The sequence below is a fragment of the Leucopleurus acutus genome (genome assembly GCF_964270905.1).
Source record: "Leucopleurus acutus genome assembly, chromosome: 1".
Lineage (NCBI taxonomy): Eukaryota > Metazoa > Chordata > Mammalia > Artiodactyla > Delphinidae > Leucopleurus > Leucopleurus acutus.
In genome coordinates this window covers 17930152-17949801 of record NC_139142.1, presented here as the reverse complement: position 1 = coordinate 17949801, position 19650 = coordinate 17930152, and the positions used below count along the sequence as shown (strand labels likewise).

The window sequence follows — 19650 nt, the reverse complement described above, 5'->3', positions numbered from 1 at the left end:
AAAGACTCTATCTCTAAGTACAATCACATCAGGAGTTAGGGCTTCAGCATAAGAATTTTGGGAGGACACAATTCAGTCCATCACAAGATTCCTTACGTTCCAGGAAAAACTGTCTCTATTATGAAGTTAGGGATTTTATAGCTAACTTCAGTAAGCTCCTGTAAAAATTTTATCACAGATAATGTAAAATAAGAGTGCATCCTACCACCACTAAAAGAGATTAGTGCTACAGCACTGAGGAAGAGAGTTAGACCTCGGCTGTCAGCATGTAGCTTTGGGATTTCAGGCATAATGTTTAAACTCTAAGAGCTTCAGTTAATTCACTTGAAAAAAAAATTGACTTAAGCTAGTGAGAGGTGATCACATATAGGGTTTATTCTTTTTCATTTTTCCTCTTCTAGTTTATGTTAATATGTTATATAATGATTATTAAACTATGATGTTTAATTTATATCTTTTTAAACATATTTTATCTTAGTTTCAATTCTCCCAAAAGCAGAAACTGAGGCAAGAATTTGGGAGCAAGGATTCAGGTGAGAGTTGAGATTAGCATACAAAACACCCTCTCTTCAAATAAAGAAACTTATAGCACCAAGGGAGAACATTACATAGACAATTTTGAATGGTGTATCATTAGAGAAAAGATTGTACAATATTTATTGCTGATGGACTCTAAGGTTCTTAGAGTGGAACACAAGTCTTTGCATTGGTTGATTTCTTAATAAAACTTGGTGCAAGCCAGGCAAGGATCTAAGCAAAGAAGAATGTGTATACAAGTCACAAGACATTCTGTGGTTTCATTGCATAACTGATAAAGGTGATTTTTAAGTTCTCGGTCTTACATAATCAATGGGTGTGATTGTTCTGGTTTTCATAGAGAAGGGAGGAAAACCAGTAAAATATGGATTAATGCATAGATTATCTGCTGGGGGTGATGGAAGAAAACTGGGGTATTTATCCTCTCATCTTTCATTGATTAAGGACTGTTTCTGGAGTGTTAGCTCCCTAGCAGATCTGACTGCCCCTTGCATTGGCTTTGCAGTCTGGAAAGGCCAGAGAACATTCTCAGGAAGAGAGACACAGGAAGCCATGGACATATTTGGGAACTCTGTAGGTCATCCTCAGGTTAAACTGAAGACACATGAGAGAGGAAAGGACACTCACAGCATTTGCTAACAGTATTTAAGGACAAAACTAAAAAAATGAAAACAATTTAGTTTCACATTTAATTATAGACCTAAATGTTGCATCTCCTCTTAGATTGCACAATTTTGAAAAATAAAGTGTATTGACTCAGGGTGAGTGAGAAATTATTTTTGTAGTAAACACAGAAAAATATGGAATTTCAGTGCTATCTAAACTTATCCCCTGGTCACTGTAAAGCAGTTTATCACACACACAATGGTACGGAACTATTCTTCAATAATATTAGTCAAGGGATAATAACATCTAAGTTTTAACTGATGATATCCTTTATTATAAAGCTTCTAAAGCAATAAATACTACAAAATACAATTCCAGGCATGTTCTAATGCTTGACTGAATTGAGAAGATTTATATTGAGATGTATACTAAACATTAGTTTACCATGCTTGTTAAATATGTCTGGAGTTTAGTCCACATGAAAAAAATGATTCACCAAATTAATTATCTAGTAGAGTTTTCCATGATTTGGATTTTGCTTATTGCATTCCCATGGTGTAGGATAGCACAAATCACTGAAAGTCCTAGAAATAATGATTAAACTGGTAGCCATAAACAACTCTTTTAGCACTAAAATTATACTCTTGGGAACCCATTTAAAACTAAAACAAACCAAGGATTTTTAGAAAAAATGAGTAATTTTAGGTCTGGATCATAACATCTACAAGATGATTTTGTGTCATCTTCTATTACCGAATTTCAGGGAACGGTCAACTATTATTGGAGTCATGTCAAAATGACTCAGGAGTCAATATAAAGAGGTTCCCACTGGTCAAAGACGGAATTATATGAGCATCAGTACAGAAAAAAAATTCAATAGAATTTAAACCCATCAACTGTGTTTAAATTCCATGATTTCATAACGATACCCACCACACACACAAAATCTAATGGATCCTTTTGAAAGATGCTATGAAACCAACTCTATTTTGAAACAGATAATTAAAGGGGAAAAAAATCAAGCATTTATCCTGTCTTTTCTCTACAAAATACACAATTGGTAACCAGTCAGTAAATGTGAGAAAGTCTCTAGTTATAAGAGTATTTTCACAAATAGGAAAAAGAAATAGCCTCATTTGCAATTCCTTGCTTTGAAGATCAGTGGTCTGACATTCCAAAAGACAGACAACTAGATATTACGTGCCATTTGACGAAAGATACACTACCATCTAAGAAATAGTCTTGCCAAAAAATCAAACCTCCAACAACAATTCATAGAAAAGCCCCAAAACAGAGGAATATTCTTGATGCAAAAGATCTAATTTTTTAACTAAGAATCATCATTTTCTTTGATCTCTACTTTTTCTTCATGTCTTTAGTGAATGCTACCAACGGCTTTCTTCTTAGAAATATGTGCAACAGAATTAATGCTTGGCTTTCTCACTTTATCCAAGCTACCGCATAAACCGCAGTCACCAAGGAATACCAATACTTCCTTGAGGTGTGGCTGTAATACAGTCAGCAGGGCTTCTTCATTAACTACATTATTCACCAACATTTCAAAATGTCTGAATCAAATTTATGCCATAGCTCCATTATAAATTACTCCAGGTCATGTACCTCTGGGGTCATACTTTATTAGTAGAAACTGTGAATGTTAAGTCAACAAATTTAATTGGTCTGATTTAACATCTACAGCAGTTACAAGGCAAAAGAAGCATAATATCATGTGTGAATGTTAATGGGTCTTTTTCTCCAACCTACAGACAAAATCTGAATGAATTCAACACTCAGTGTAGATCCTTGTTAATAAATCTCATGGATATAGGAGAAAAAAATGAATGGATTTTTTTAAAATAGCCTGTGCAAGGAGACATATTTTTGCTGTAAATCAAAATTTTGAATTAAGCAGGTTTTGCTACAGCACTTCTGTGTTGCCTGCTCTCTATTTATACTTAACTTCCAAAAAAACTACCAAAAACAAAAACAAAAAAACCCATTATATTTTTAGGCCTATATTTTAAAATACTCAAAGCTGAGAAATTATTCGTGAAGGAAAGACTTCTGATTTGCAAGAGCCAGTATTTGACACTCAAAACTGTAAGTTTTAAAGGGATCAAGGCATAAATGTTTAAAGCATAAGTAACAGCTGGAAATATTTTTTTTTAAAACACCGTATTTTCTTTTTTATCTTTTTCTATCCTCAACTTAAGAAAGTGATGGATAATTTATTTCCAAAGTCAATAGATTGTATAAAATTCTATCCACAGAAATTAAGTGTATATTTTAGTCTACCAATAGTGAGTTATTTCTGTAAATGTCAAAGACAAGTCTACTTCACTATGTGGAATAACCATGATCTTATAAAGCTGCAGGTAAAACAAGTTATATATATATATATATATATATATATTTATAAAAGAATTATGTAAGGAGCTATTTAAAACATATTAAAACATATTTTCAATTTTAAAATGGTAAAAGTAAATGTAAAAATATGTATCAATACATTTTAAAATTAAATATTAATTGGCTTAAATGTCATGCCAAAGAGCTTAAGACAAATAGAAAAAAGAAAGACTGGAAGAACTTTTGTTAATGATGGTCCAAGATATGAAGTTTGTTCTTGTGAGAAACACAAAACTGCAGAGAAAAATACACCTATTCACACACACACACACACACACACACGCACACATACACACACACTTAGCCACACCAAACACATATACAATTGGGGTATCTCAAGGACAAGGAAAATGTGAACACCCGGATTTCAGGACAAATGGAAATCAGGGAAACTTTGGGTGTATCCACAGTAAAAATTTATGCACATTTTCTCTAGGACCTTGCCCCACCTTGTATTATAATTCCTTCTATCTTTGTGTGCAAATTCGCATAAGTGGGAAACAATCTGATTGACTGCTGAGAACCAAATGTTTCTTCCTTAGTCAAGGGTGAAGCAGGAAAACTACCCAGTCGTCCAGAATAGGGAAAACTCCCATTCTTCCCTCCTATGCTTCTCCTTTACTACTCACATGGAACACTTCAATTCTGACACTTCTGGTCACCAAATATGTGAGGTTTTTCCTCCCCACACCAAGCAACTCTCCAGGACAACAGCTGGATGTCCAACCATTTAACTCAATCCTGGCACTATCTACCTGGAGGTAGTGTCAGACCCCACAGGTTAAGGGCTCAGTCCCACAAGACTGCACCTCACCCCCATTTCAAATGCCAACCTCAAGTAGCAGGTCCCCAGGTTACCCACAACTTCTGTCCGATTTGGCTACAAATTGGAAGTTCCCATGACCCTATCCTCAGGTTCGATTAATTTGCTAGAGCAGCTTATAGAACTCAGGAAAACTCTTACATTTACCATTTATTAAAGGATATCTTAAAGGATACCGATGAACAGACAGATAAAGAGGCACAGAGAGCAAAGTCTGAGAGGGTCCCAAGTGCAGCAACTTCAGTCCCAGTGGAGCTGGGTGCACCACCTTCCCCATGTGGATGTGTTTGTCCTCCTTGAAGTGCTCTGTACTCCCTACTGTTGGGATTTTATGGAGGCTTCTTCAGGTAAGCATGATCAATTTTATTACCTCTATTTCCAGCTCCTCTGCCCTCTCTTTGAGGTGGGGGTGGGGAGAGGGATAAAAATTCCAAGCTTCTAATCATGGTTTTGTCTTTCTAGTAACCAGCCTCCATCCAGGAGCTCACCCAGAGTCACCTCATTAGAGCAGAAGAAAGCAGTTCTCTCAACACTTGGGAATTTGCAAGTGTTTTAGGGACTCTGTGCCAAGGATGGGGGACAGAAACCAATACATTATGTATTTGCCATTATCTCACAAGGGTCTATCCCTAGGTTAATTATTTATGGCTAAAGGAGTAGAGACTCATGATATAAACAGGGTGTCACCCATAAGAAGATATATAATATCTTATACCAATGAACTCTAGATTCATTTTGGAGATGTGGGTAGGTTGCAAAGAAAAGAATCATGATTTGGTCAACCATGTTCCAGAAGTTCTCATTAGTAAGAGATTAAATGTCTAACTTTATTTTGTCTTATTATTTTCATTTTACCTCATTAATGCTTTTAAAATGCGAGTGATAACATCACACTAGTTAATTTTTCACCTACATATTTCTTCTTTTAGAGAAAGAGGTTCTCAATGATTGGGACTAGAGTTGACTTTTTTTAATATGTTCATACTTTGGAGAGTGCCAAATGACTGTTACCTTGGTAAATATCTCTTTAAGGAGTGACAGTGAATTTTTTTAAATGAAGAAAATTAGATATTAAAAAATTAACTTTTAAGGTTTACTGTTACAGTGTATGGTACATATACAATTACATATGCTTTTTATACAATGTAACTTACCTCCCTCCCAGAATTTCAGCTGCTGTTTGTTACTGCCCCAACCAATGGAGTATGACATAAGTGATACTATGTGACTTCTTCTAATGCTGGGTTATTAAAAAGATACAGTTTCCAGGGTCTCTCTCCCTCTTGTGACACTTTCTTGGACACCAGCCACCATGTTGTGAGGATGCCCAGGGCATATAGACAGGATATGCATGAATAATCCATCAAACCTCTCTAGCCAAAGTCTCAGCTAACAGCCAACTTCTGTGAGTCAACGAGCCTTCAGAGTCCAGCCTTTAAGTTCTCCAGCTGGACCTCCAGAACCCATAGACAACCATTCCCACTGTGTTCTGTCTGAATTCCTGACCCATATGGCCTGAATTTCTGTCTTTCCAGTGTCACCAATACACTTTCATCTCTTTAGCATCCTAATGTATCTCTAGTTTCCACAATCACAAAAAAATCAACAGAAATCCAACATTATATCTGCAAAATTTCCCCACACTCTGGATAGTCATTCGAATTCACTCAGAGATTTGAATCCATTGAGAGCCTTCAGATGCTACTTAGTAAATTGTTCACACATATTTTGTTTTAATATATTGTTCCTAATGGTTATTTTAGCATAATGGTAACACTCCAAATATACTTAATGAATGAATGCATAAAATAATTACATTAACTAATTTAAATCTACTTTAAAAAAACTCCCAAAAAGGGATGTCAAATTTATTGTTAAACTAGTGAGAAAAATATGAAATGTTAATGGAAACTTCTATTCCATCATTTGAAGCATCCCTATCATTTATTCACATTTTTAAGGATATTTCAGTATTTCTGAAATCTCTTGTAGCTACTCATATTAAGAAATGAAGATAACTATCACAAGAAGACACTTTTAAATCTTTTTGAACAAGGTTCTACTTGACTAGTAAGTACAATTTTATTTAAAATCTTAAAATTAATAATTCACATGGAATTAAGGACTCAGTATATAGAAGTTACTTACTAGATAAAATGTGTATTTTTATTTGTAAAAATAAGCTCTAATTCTTCAAAGTTTTCAATATTTGCTGTAAGTACACTGCAATGCTTTTGCTTTATTTCTGATACTATGTACTTACATTATAGGTAAACATTTAAAAATAGTGTCCAATTATTATAACAGGTTTTGCATCACTCCTGGGGGAAGGCCCTGCATTTGCTAGCCTCATTTCTTTTATTCTGTCAGGTCCTGTCACAATGAGGGATTTCAAATAGTTCATGGACTTTCTCTGCCATAAGCCCAGGTCTTGGCAGATAATAAGTGTTCAATAAATATGGACAGAATAATCAATGAATAAATTCACACAAAACAATACCAGAATATGAAGGATGAAGTGATTATGGGCAGTTTTTCTCTGTAAGCAACTGTATTAAGTAGTGATTCATAATCACAAACAACCAGTTCCTCACAAAATTCACTATGAATCCTGAATGCAAACTGTATATCTCCCTGGTGTTTATTTCCATGATTTAAAAGATGTTCAACATAAATAATAGTAAGCAGCATCATGCTGGACTAAACTTCAAATATATTTCCTAATCTTGTGATACTGATAGCTGTGAACCCACATACCAGATGGTGAGTGTGCAACCTTGCAATCTCATCTCATGGACAGTGGCTAGCTAACCTGTGCTGTCTGAGGACCTAGACAGAAAAAACTTACAGAGTAGTTGACCTCACTGTTTTCCCAATACTTATGGCAAAGCACCACCTTAGAACAACCAGTAAAATATATACTATGGTGAAATATTGCAGTAAAATATACACTATGGTGAAACAGCAATGAAAGGAAAGCAAAGTAGGGGAAAAGAGAAAAGGGGAGGGGCAGGAAGGAGAGGAGTGGAGAATGGGAAGTGCAGAGGGAGGGAGAGAAAATACTTATGAAGCATACTCTGAATTTTTCTCAATGGTTTTCCTACAGAATGCAGACATTACTCAAAACTTTCACACTAAATATGAATTCAGTGGAGTTCTGTATTTCCACCAAGGATCAGATGGGATCTTGACCATTCTAAAAGAAGACATTGAAATACATAACTAATTGATTGTTCTATCTTCTTTAGCAATTTTAAGAACAGGCTGATATTCTGAAACTCTTGATATACATATTATATATGTTATATATACATATATCATATATGTAATATATATATATATATTCTACCTCTCTATCTAATGTTAAGATTATGTTCAGCTGCACATAACAAAAAAATCCAAATAACACTTTTTAAAATAATGTTTGAAATAAGCATTTCATTCCAAATATGAGAACATGGTTGTTAGAGACCTAAGCTCCATTTCTTTTTCTGCTAAATTATCCTTAGAAAATGCCTTATGTATTCAACATCACCTCATGGTCTAAGACAGTTGCTGGGTCTCCAGCTGTCAGGTCTGCATTCTAAGAAGTAAAAAGGAGAAAAGTGTGAGGAAGGGAGAGGAGGAATAGTGCTTGCCACTTAATTTCTTGTTAATATGAGGTAAAATTTACAGGAAACAAAATGCATAAATATGAAATGTACAATTTGATAAGCTTTGAAACAGGCATACACTTGTCAAACCATGACTCTCATCAAGAAATAGATTGGTTCTGTCCCTCTAGAGAGTTCTCTTGTTCTTCCTATCAGTCCTTACCCCAGATAGACAACAATCTTCTTATTTTTCATTCCATAGGTTAGTGACATCTGTTGTTTTTATTTTTTGAATTTCATATAAGCTGAATCACACAGTAGGTATAATATTTTTGGTATTTTCTCATGTTGCATTTATTATTTGTTCATTACTTTTTAAACTACTAAGTAGTTTTCCATTATATAGTCATATCAAATGTTAATTTAGTCTTCTGTTTACAGACATTTGGTTTGTTTCCACTTTGGGGTTATCATGAAGAAAATTGCTACAAGCATTCCTGAACAAATTTTTTGTGGGCATTTAGGTAAATATCTAATTTGGAGTGAAATTGCTAATCATAGTATGTTTAACTTTAGAAAAACTGTCAGAGATTTCCAAAGTGGTGGCACCACTTTGTACTCCAATCAATAATATTCCAGTAAATTGACATCTTTGCCAACGTTTGGTTTGTCAAGTTTTAAAATCTTACTCATTCTAGTGCTTCCCTGGTGGTGCAGCAGTTGAGAATCCCCCTGCCAATGCAGGGGACACAGGTTTAAGCCCTGGTCCAGAAAGATCCCACATGCCGCGGAGCAACTAAGCCCATGCGCCACAACTACTGAGCCTATGCTCCAGAGCCCACAAGCCACAACTGCTGAGCCCACGCGCCACAACTACTGAAGCCAGCGCGCCAAGAGCCCATGCTCCACAACAAGAGAAGTCACCACAATGAGAAGCTCACACACCGCAACGAAGAGTAGCCCCCGCTCACCGCAACTACAGAAAGCCCACACGCAGCAACAAAGGCCCAATGCAGCCAAAAATAAATAAATTTATAAAAAAATAAAATAAAATTTTACTCATTCTAGTTCATCTCAGTGTAATTTTAATTTGCATTTCTCTGATGATGAGTGATATTAAATAATTTTTTCATGTGATTATTGGCCATTTACATACTTTCTGTGACGTTCTGATTAGTCTTTAGCCCAGTTTTTAAAAAGGGCTACTTGTACATTTACTTATGGATTTGTTGTAGCTATTTATGTATTACAGATACAAGTCATTTGTTAGATATGAGCATTTCGAATATTTTTTCAAGTCCTTGGCTTGTTTATCTCCTTAATGATGTCTTTTAATTTTGATAAAGGTCAATTTAGCTTTTGTAAGGCTAGTATGTTTGTTGTTAAATAATCTTTGCTCACCACAAAGTTGCTAAAATATTCTCCTTTGTTTTCTAATTTCTAGGTTCTTTGCCTTTCCCTATTTTAGAATTAATTGCCAAGTTCTCTAAAACAATTACTAGCCTTTCGAGATTTTAATTGGGATTTAGTTGAATCTAGACATCAATTTGAAGAATACTGACCTCTTAACAAAACTGAATTTTCCAACCTACAAATATGGCATATCTCTCCATTTTTAAGATTGTTTTGAATTTCCCTTTGCAATATATGTAATTTTTCAATATATAGAAACTGTGCAGGAATTCCCTGGTGGTCCAGTGTTAGGACTCCACCCTTCCTCTGCAAGGGGGCATGTGTTCAATCGGGGAGCTAAGATCCCACGTGCCTCATGGAGCAGCCAAAAAAAGAAAGAAAGACAGAAAGAAAGAAAGAAAGAAATTTTGCATATATGTTGTCAAATGTATTGATAATCATGAGGGATATTGGTCTTGCAATTTTCTTGAGATGTTGGAAGTGTATTTTCTCCCTTTATATTTTAGTTAGGTTTTTTTTTTTTTTTTTTTTTTTGCGGTACGCGGGCATCTCACTGTTGTGGCCTCTCCAATTGCGGAGCACAGGCTCTGGACACGCAGGCTCAGTGGCCATGGCTCACGGGCCCAGCCGCTCCACGGCGTGTGGGATCTTCCTGGACCGGGGCACAAACCCATGTCCCCTGCATCGGCAGGCGGACTCTCAACCACTGCGCCACCAGGGAAGCCCTATTTTAGTTTTTTAATTAAATTTTTCCCTTCCCCACTTCAGTAACCATAAGTTTGTTTTCTATCTCTGTGAGTCTGTTTTTGTTTTGTAAATAAGTTCATTTGTATTATTTTTTTAGATTCCACATATAATTGATATGTGTCTTTCTCTGTTTGACTTATGTCACTTAATATGATCTCCCTTTATATTTTGAAAGAGGTTGTGTAAAATTGGTATTGTTTTTCCTTAAACGTTTGGTACTATTGTAGCCATCTGGGTCTGGATATTTTGCTGGAAGATTTTTATTACAAATTCAATTTATTTAATAACTATAAGGATATTTAGATGTTTCATTTTTGTCTTTATCAATTGAGTAGCCTTTAATTCTTTAAGAATTTGCACACTTCTTCTATGTTTTTGAGTTGATTGCCATAAAAAGCTGTTTATAGTATTTTCTTATTGCTATTATTTTAATGTATGCAGAATTTGTAGTGATAGCTTCCATTCCGGTATTGGTATATTTCTCCTCTCTCTGTCTCTGTCTCTATCTCTGTCTCTGTTTCTCTCTCTCTCTTTCTCTCTCTCATGTGTGCACACAAGCTCTATCCTATTTTGAGGCGGTTTAATAATTATATTAAATTTTCAAAAACAAAGTTTTATCTTTCCTTTATTACATATCTTTTCAATATTTTATCAATTTTTCATTATGGAACACATTTCCTGCTTCTTCATATATCTAGGTACTTTTTATTTTGTACTGTGTATTTCAGATAACCTCGTTGTAGCGAGTTCGCATTATGCTGGTAATCTTTAAAAGTTGTTAAATTATGTTTCTATAGGCAGGTAAATTACTGGGGGATGTCTTCGATCCTTTATTCTTTGTTAGGATTGGTCTGGTCTATGTCAGTTGTATCCTTAGTCTCAGGCTGTGCCTCTTACTCTAGAGAATGTTTCTTACTCCAAATGTAGGGCCTTTCAGGGATGTCAGCTGAATGCCTGAGGTTCTCGGGTCTCTCCACTCTAGATGGACTGGAATTCCAAAGCCTCTCAGTCCTATACAACCTCTGCTATCTGTTATCCATGAGCCTACACTTTGCTAGGCTTTGTGAAGTCCCACCCTGCACATGGAGAGTCAAGACTTTGGCTACAGAACTATGTTGAACTTCCATGCAGGCTCCCAGGCCCACACCTCTGTGTAGCTCCTCGTGTATCTCTCCTTTATGATACCCTGATCTCCAAAACTGAGTACTAAAGTAGGCTGAAATTCCAGCCACTGCCTCTTCAGCCCAGTGAGATTAACATTCTTTTCGAGCTCCACCTCTCTGCACCCAGGTAAGAAAGCTCCCCCATTCACAGAGCCTGGGAGAAGGTTGCAATCGTCTCCTGTGTTACTTTTCTTTCAAGGATAACAGTCCTGCTGTCTGTTGTTCAATGCATTAGAAAAGCTGTTTGAGACATTTTTAATGTATCAGTTTGGGGTAGTGAGTTTTATAGTTTGGAGTAAGAGGGCAAGCCCAGTATTAGTTACTCAGTTATGGCCAGAATGAAAGGTCCAGTGAAACCTCTTTTTTTGTTTGTTTATTTGTTTTTTTGCGGTACGTGGGCCTCTCACTGCTGTGGCCTCTCCCGTTGCAGAGCACAGGCTCCGGACGCGCAGGCTCAGCGGCCATGGCTCACGGGCCCAGCCGCTCCGGGGCATGTGGGATCCTCCCGGACCGAGGCACGAACCCGCGTCCCCTGCATCGGCAGGTGGACTCTCAACCACTGCGCCACCAGGGAAGCCCAGTGAAACCTCTTTTAAAAGAATTTTCCCTGAAATCCCACTCATGCTTGTGCTCACGTATCATTGACCACTTTTATCTGCAAGTGAGGTGCAGAAAGCAGTGTTTTAATTAGGCCCATTGGCACCTCCAACAATATGAAAGTCTGTTTTTAAAAATGAAGGAGATCAACAAGGACCTACTGTATAGCACAGGGACTTCTATTCAATATGCTGTGATAACCTACATGGGAAAAGAATCTGAAAAAAATGGGTATATGTATATGTATAACTGAACCACTTTTCTGTACACCTGAAACTAACACAATACTGTAAATCAACTATACCCCAATATAAAATAAAAATTCATCCCCCAGCAATCCACTGTGTGCAGACCACTAAAGAATATCCTGCTATAAGAATGACTTTTCATAAATGTTATTTTCCTATTCCTTATTAAAGGCAAAAAATTGATTTTAGAGCTAGAAAATCTGGCTTTCCTTCTACTGACTATATCTGTTATTATGGGCAAATAACTTAAAAAGACTGAAAATCAATTTTATCAAATAAAATACAGACTATTGTCACCTCATACGGTTGACATAGAAATCATATGAGGTAATGTAAAACATGCGAAGTCATTTACACAAAAGAAAAATAGTTCTGATTGATTGGGTGTGTATTATGATGGCAGGCCCAGAGTTCTTCAAATTACATACATGTAATCTTAGCTTCACAATAATTCCTCCTTGAATACAAGGAAAAGAGTACATCTAATATAGTTGGATTTATACTGCCTTAAATGTTTTTGTAATTTGTTCTTGCAAAGAAACTTGGCATTAATATCTTTCCAGTAAGAATGTTAATACATATGACTATCCACTCCGGGGTGAAAAATCTATGATATCATAATGAACTATAATTGTAAGTAATCCTTTTGAATATTCTTAGAAAACTGCCTGTAATTACATGAAAGAGCATAAGGTGTCTTGGGGCTTTTTACCAACTGTTTCCTGTCATCATGTCAGTCCTTGGAATTAGAAAATTTTAGATTCGAATGGGTTTGATCAGACAAGGACATAGTAACAAATGGAGACTTTGATAGACTTCTCCAGTGGCGACATGATGAATTTCATTCTTGCTACAGAGCTCACCGAATTATATTCCAGACAAGCTGTGACAGGTGGACTCAACTTACTGTGCTACACCCTGATGACATATTTGAAAGCATAATGTCTTCTCAAAATTTATTTTAACGTAAATATAAATTAGGAAAAAAACAGTATTCTTCCACAAGTAATGAAAACTACATAGGTAAGTTAAACTCCTAACTTTTCAGGTTGAGGCAGAACCCTAACTAATTAATCTACATTCCTCCATGTTTTAAACACAATGTGAGAGCAGCTCAGTGGGACTCTATAGGACAAAGAATTGGCCAAAATATATAACTGCAAAGACCTCTCTTGTATCACCATCTCCCACCCACCACACCCATGTGACCTTGCACATTCTTCCAAACGACTGAAGTTACCAAAATGAACGTGTAGATCAAATCTCATTTCATCCCTTGAATCACCTCAGGCCAACATTTCAGCACCACTTTTGGATGAGATTCTAATGGAGACAACGCCTAATACCATAGATCTTCTGGTACTAGTTCTGCTAAAAGTTAAATAGGGCATCGCAAAGCATTAAGAAGACTTGAGTTCACTTTTTTTAATTGACTTTTAAGAAGTGATTCTAATTTCTTAGTTTTATTTAGTTGTTCTGCAACAATGTGTATTCTCAGTTCAATAGGAAAATTAATCAAATAAGGATTAAGATTAAAAATAAAGGATAGAGATTGTCAATTTAAGCACAGCTTTGTTTAGGGCAGCAAGCCCTTTATCTCACTACAGTTATGCATGTGACAATAGGTATTCACTAATTACTAAGAAGAATTAGGAATTAACTTAGGCTACATGGACTACCCTGATGTTATCATATTGTAGTAGGATATGAAAGTGAAGAAAATCAATACCTATAGTTCATCCCCATATAAATAATAATAAAAATTAAAGTTATAGGTAAGCAAATATCTAATTCCATTGTTTGGTTAAGTCAAGCATCCAAATCATATAATCTGTAAACACAAAACGTATTTGGAAAAGAAAAGTTCTTTGTAAGGGCCCCAGAGAAATTCACTTTGAATAGGGCTTAGGGCTCTCCCAACAAACATCATAGTGAAATAAGCATTTCTTTCTCTAGCCACTAGAAATTAAAGCCTTGCAGAGAAAGCTGGGTGGTAGTAATTGTTGATATTACAATTTGAAGGTAGGTCCCAATATTGTGCTTGAAGTAGAAGTATGTAATTGGCTTACAGCTGTGCATTATTTTGCCCAGGAAGGCCAGCCCTTTTTCTGATACACATCTTGAAGTGTTTAAGCAGGCAACCTCTAATTAGGTCAAACACCACCCTACTAGCCCTGTGGGATGCGGCCTAAAGTCTACTGATCTGGACAATCTGATGTGACTCTAGTTTATGCCTTGGTGCTGGTGAGTTGACTGTCTATCCCTATACTGATGAGGCTGACTCAATTCCACAAATTGCTGCCAGTAAAACACCAAAGATTCCCTCCAACCCTACCTTTCGTTCCAATAATCATGTGTTATTCCCTGCCTGGAGTTTTAAGAAACCACAATGGTAACCTCCCCTCTATGGAAAGGGATAGTCCATTTCTGCCCTAAACTAGCCTTACTAATGTGGAAAGATGGCATTAAAACATTTCCTTATGGTGGCTGCATGAGGCAGCCTGTACTCTCAGAGTTTATTAAGGGAAAAATGGGCAGAAGTGGGTCACATAACAAAGAATAAATGTGGAGTCAGCTTTAGTCCTGTCCATTGAGATTTCCCAGAGGGGCAAACAGGCACTAGTGGAGAGAAGCTGAAAATATTTCGATATCTGGGGGCTGCAGAAGGAGTAAGCAATAGGCCATAGCATAGACGCCTTCACGTGGGTCAAGGGAGCTTCAGAAGAAAGACCTGCAGTGATGGGGTCCTCCAAAGAACCAAAGCTTAACTTGAATAGCTGCCAGGCTCACAGACCACAAACCAATGAGAGAATTTCCATCACATGAGAACTTTTCTTTGCCCCATTTAACTCTGCTTCCCTTTTTGTATTCCAACCCTGGAAGGGCAGAAACAGATTCTAGCAAGAGAGAAGGAAGAGAGGACTCCAGCCCCCCACCTCTATGGTCTTTCTCTGGCCCTTTCCCCTGGCAGGGCACACTGGGCAGGAAGAAGATTTGACTTCAAATCAAGCTTGGAGTGTTGAAATTTTATGGGCTGGAATTTTGGAGTAAAGATTGTGTTTGGTAGCCAACCAGGGGGTAAGGGGGGGGAAGGGATAAATTGGGAGATTGGGATTGACATATACACACTACTATATATAAAACAGATAACTAATAAGGACCTACTGTATAGCACAGGAAACTCTACTCAATACCCTGTAATGGCCTATATGGGAAAAGAAAATTAAAAAAATGAGTGAATACATGTATATGTATAACTGATTCACTTTGCTGTACACCTGAAACTAACATGACATTGTTATGTTAGTACTCCAATAATTTTTTTTTTAAATCACAGAAAAGAAAATAAAAAAATAAAATTCTGCTGGTCCTCAAAAAGAAAAAAAAAAAAAAAGATTGTGTTTAATAACCAAAAAATTTTTATCCAGTGGTTGGAGGAGAAAAAATAAAGTTGTTTTATGATTACAAATTTTTTTTCTTATGTTTTTAAATATTTTGTGGACCTAAGTAAGTTCTTGCAATAAATTTGACTTATCTAAAGAGAATAGAAGGTGCTCTAAATCCATGTTGGAAATTTGAGAATTTTTTTTTTGAGAATTTTGGAAACGCTGTAGCAGAAATGTGAATAAACAAAAATTATGTATGTTAAGTATTCGAATAAACTCTCAAAAGTAACAGCTTGTCTTTAGTGCTTTTCATGGGTCTTATAAAGTATTATCTGTTTGGTACACATTTGGAGAAAGGCAAGACAGAAAACAAAGAGCAAATGGAGACAGTGAGGGGGGGTAGGGGGACAGAAGAGACTGGAAAATTGGGATTGGCTTAACCATTTCTGACTTTCTTCAGAGTTTTTGGGAAGATGACAGCTGGAAACAATGATAGATGTAAGTCCTCTAAAAAGAATGGCATTAAAAGTGACTGAAATAAGAAAAAAATATGAAAATTATGCAAAAACTTAGATAGTTTTATATCTGGAGATGTTGTATGGTCTACCAGACAGAGAAAATGTTACCAAAACAAAACAAGACAAAATAAATAAATGTAATATACTGTCATGATCAAAGGTTTATAGCACTCAATGAAAATTGAGTAAAATTACTCACTTAAGGGACAATTAAATATGAAATTCAATCCAGCAGCTGAGATGGGAGATGCAGTCTCTAAACCTGGACAAGAGAATAACAACACCCGCAACCTGTGCAGTCACACAAGACCCCTTGCTTAGTAAGGCCCTGTACTTTTTTGGACGTTCTACTCCCATCATCTTGGCCTTGACATTCTTAATACATTTTGAAAGAGTCTTGCATTTTCATTTTGCACTGAGCCTTACCAGTCCTGGGGGTAAACTATGCAGATTTGAGGACAATGATATAAGTTATAAGTTAGGAAGATCCATCTCATTGACTCTCCCCAAGGCTAAAGAGTTCCATCAGTGTTGCTAGCAAAAATCAACAAGCATCCCAGGTGATGACTGTTATCATGGAATCTGTTTGGACTGGTATCTCCCAAAATACTTTACAATGATATAATCACTTCCTTAGTGCTAAGTACCTTTCAAACATGGGAATATTTAGAATTCAGTATATAAATTAAGATGATCAAAGAGTTTAAAGAATTTGAACATTTGATCATTTAAATATGTCTATATTCAAGAGGATTTAGCCCCTGAAAGTTAAAAGACTATTGTATAGAACAGGGAATGTAGCCAATATTTTATAATAACTGTAAAATGGAGTAAAACCTTTAAAAATACCTCAGTAAAAAAATACTTTTAATGAAAAAGACAGGTACTTCACTGGTGTCTCACTGGTTAAGAATCCACTTGCCAACACAGGGGACACGGGTTCAAGCCCTGGTCCAGGAAGATCCCACATGCCGCGGAGCAAGTAAGCCCGTGAGCCACAACTTCTGAGCCCACACACCTAGAGCCCGTGCTCTGCAACAAGAGAAGCCACCGCAGTGAGAAGCCCAAGCACCTCAATGAAGAGTAGCCCCCGCTCACCACAACCAGAGAAAGCCCGCGCGCAGCAGTGAAGACCTAACGCAGCCAAAAATAAATAAACTTATTTTAAAAAAAGACAGACTTGTGATTACAATTTGAAATTTTTTTAATTGAAAAATTAATTTAGGCTTCAGTTATGCTAATTCCATACATATTCTTGAAACACTTAAAAGAATTTAAGAATCACCATATTTACAAGTTAATCAGGTTTAAATTCCTTCAAAATAATTGTTAATATTTGGTAAGTTTAGAAATAAAATACAAAAAAAAATTTAAACATGACATAATTTCAGAAAACTGTTTTTTAAACTTTAGCTTTATTTATTCTCACATATTAATTTGAAAAACAAAGTAATCCTCTGAAAATCATTTTCTCCATCCGAAAGTATTTGAGAATAATATAATAAAAAGTCACATTACTAAATCCCTGGAACTTGAAATAATTGTGTCCATTCATTCACTCATTTATTTAACAAACATTCATTCAGCAGCGTGCTAGGTATATAATGGTGAACAAATAGAACTGATCACCCCCTGATGTCAGTTAGGTATTGGTTTGGAAAGTTAATAGTTATCATAAACTTGGCTTATGTGTAAAATGAGCCTGTGTTCCTGATTTCTGGGGACAGCTTAAACAACTGGTAGGTCAAACATTTTTATCTTATATTGAACAGATTGGAACCCCAGGTCCTAATTTATGCCTATTGTTCTGGCATAGTTACTAATAGTTCCATTTTTACACTCAAACTTTGGATGGTAAAGCATGTGACTTTACCCTTTACCCATGTGACTTAATCCTCTAACTTAGCTAAGCCACAACAGCACACATATGTTTTATAAGCTAGGGTAGCCCTGTCCAATAGAGATAATGTGAACCACAAATGTAGTTTAAAATTTTCTAGTAGCCACATTCATAAGAGGAAAAAGAAGTTGGTAAATTGTAAGAGCATGTTTTGTTAAACTAAATATATCTAAAGTACTATATTTTAAACATGTGGCACTAACCTCATTTCAGGTACTCAGTATACACATGTGGCTAGTGGCTACCATATTGGAAAGCACAGATCTAAGTTTTTGCTTCCCCTGCCGTGGCTTAAACTTGTACATCAAAGCTTTACCACACAAAAGTACTTTTTGCAGTGAATAGAAACATAAATCTTCCCTTATCAGTTTCCTTCAACATATAGAAAACCTGCTCCACAAGGCTTTCTGTGACTGTAAGAGTTCAATGTGTTTCCACTTTGAGGCTCCCCACAAGACTACTGCACAAATCAGTTCCTAATGTAGTTTTGTTCTTTGTGAGGCAGGCTTCCATCCTATTCTACAGGAGATATAAATTGCTTGACATTCAAGGAGATGAGGTTTTGTTGGGCTGCTAAGCTATCCGATAGAGGTTCACAGACCAAGAGAGAAGGTTGGTCATGGATTTTCTCACTGTGTTGACTTCCTCACTGAATAATGGCTCACTGTAGGACACTTGAGAAATCAATCTATCATTGTAGTTATAGGAATGCCTAGGTATAAGTTGTATACCATTATGTGTAATTTTGTTTCTGTTCACAAGTCCATTTCTAGCCCCTGGGAATGTTGCTAAACAAAATGTTGCAGAATCATCCAACATATCAGGAACTACAGGCTCCAAAGTAGGTTCAGAAAGAAGGAATCAGGATAAACTAATTCAGTATCTCTCCTGATGTCTTGACCTGAAGGTATGAGACCCTGTGAAGAAGGAAGCACATTCCAGAACCTCTATCTTATCTTCCCTCAAAAAACTTGTGAAGGACCATCTAATATTTGGGAGTGCAAAATGTGTATGCATGCAACACTTCAGTCCCATGATCTAAGTATCTGGGATTTAACCCCCAGGGGGTGCATTTCCACTTTTTACCTTGGAAGAGACAACACAACGTAGTATAGTCATTGCTCCCCTAAATTATTCCACAGAAGAAAACTTAATGGCAGAAATCTATGAATACTGCTTAGAGGAAACCAAATCACACCAAATGTATTTAAAGTCTCCTGGTGTATCCTAAAAATGTTGAGTAAATTTGCATTTTTTATATATGTGTTGATTTTAACACACAAATAGTGTATTTCCTCAAAACGTTAGAGGAAAGTAAAGTTTTATGGACAAAATTTCCTCCAGGACAGAGAATAACTAGGTTCTTTGTGTGTCTGCTATTGCTCCTCTGTACCTTACCTCCTACAGACACACATGACTTTGTTTAACAAAGTCACTTTATTAATCCATAGTTTAACAAATGGTCATAGAGCTCTTATCTCATGCCAGGCCCTATGCCATTTGCTAGGAAAACAGTCTTTATAAGAAATATAGCTGGTGCCTTTCTTTGTAAAGTTTGCACACACATTTATCCATAGAACTGCTGGCTCAATATTTTCCACCAAAAAGATATATTATAAATGCCTACTGAATCAATGAGAAAAAATGGTGAAAAAAATACTAGTTAATGTATAGAAGGAGTGTAAATATCTGTCATTTTCACTACTCTTA

General features: G+C 36.2%; 1 long non-coding RNA gene across 1 annotated transcript in view; it reads left to right on the top strand.

The window, feature by feature from the left end:
* The window catches only part of LOC309962608, an 878309-nt gene that overhangs the window by 162679 nt on the left and 695980 nt on the right, over positions 1–19650 (top strand). The window lies entirely within an intron of this gene.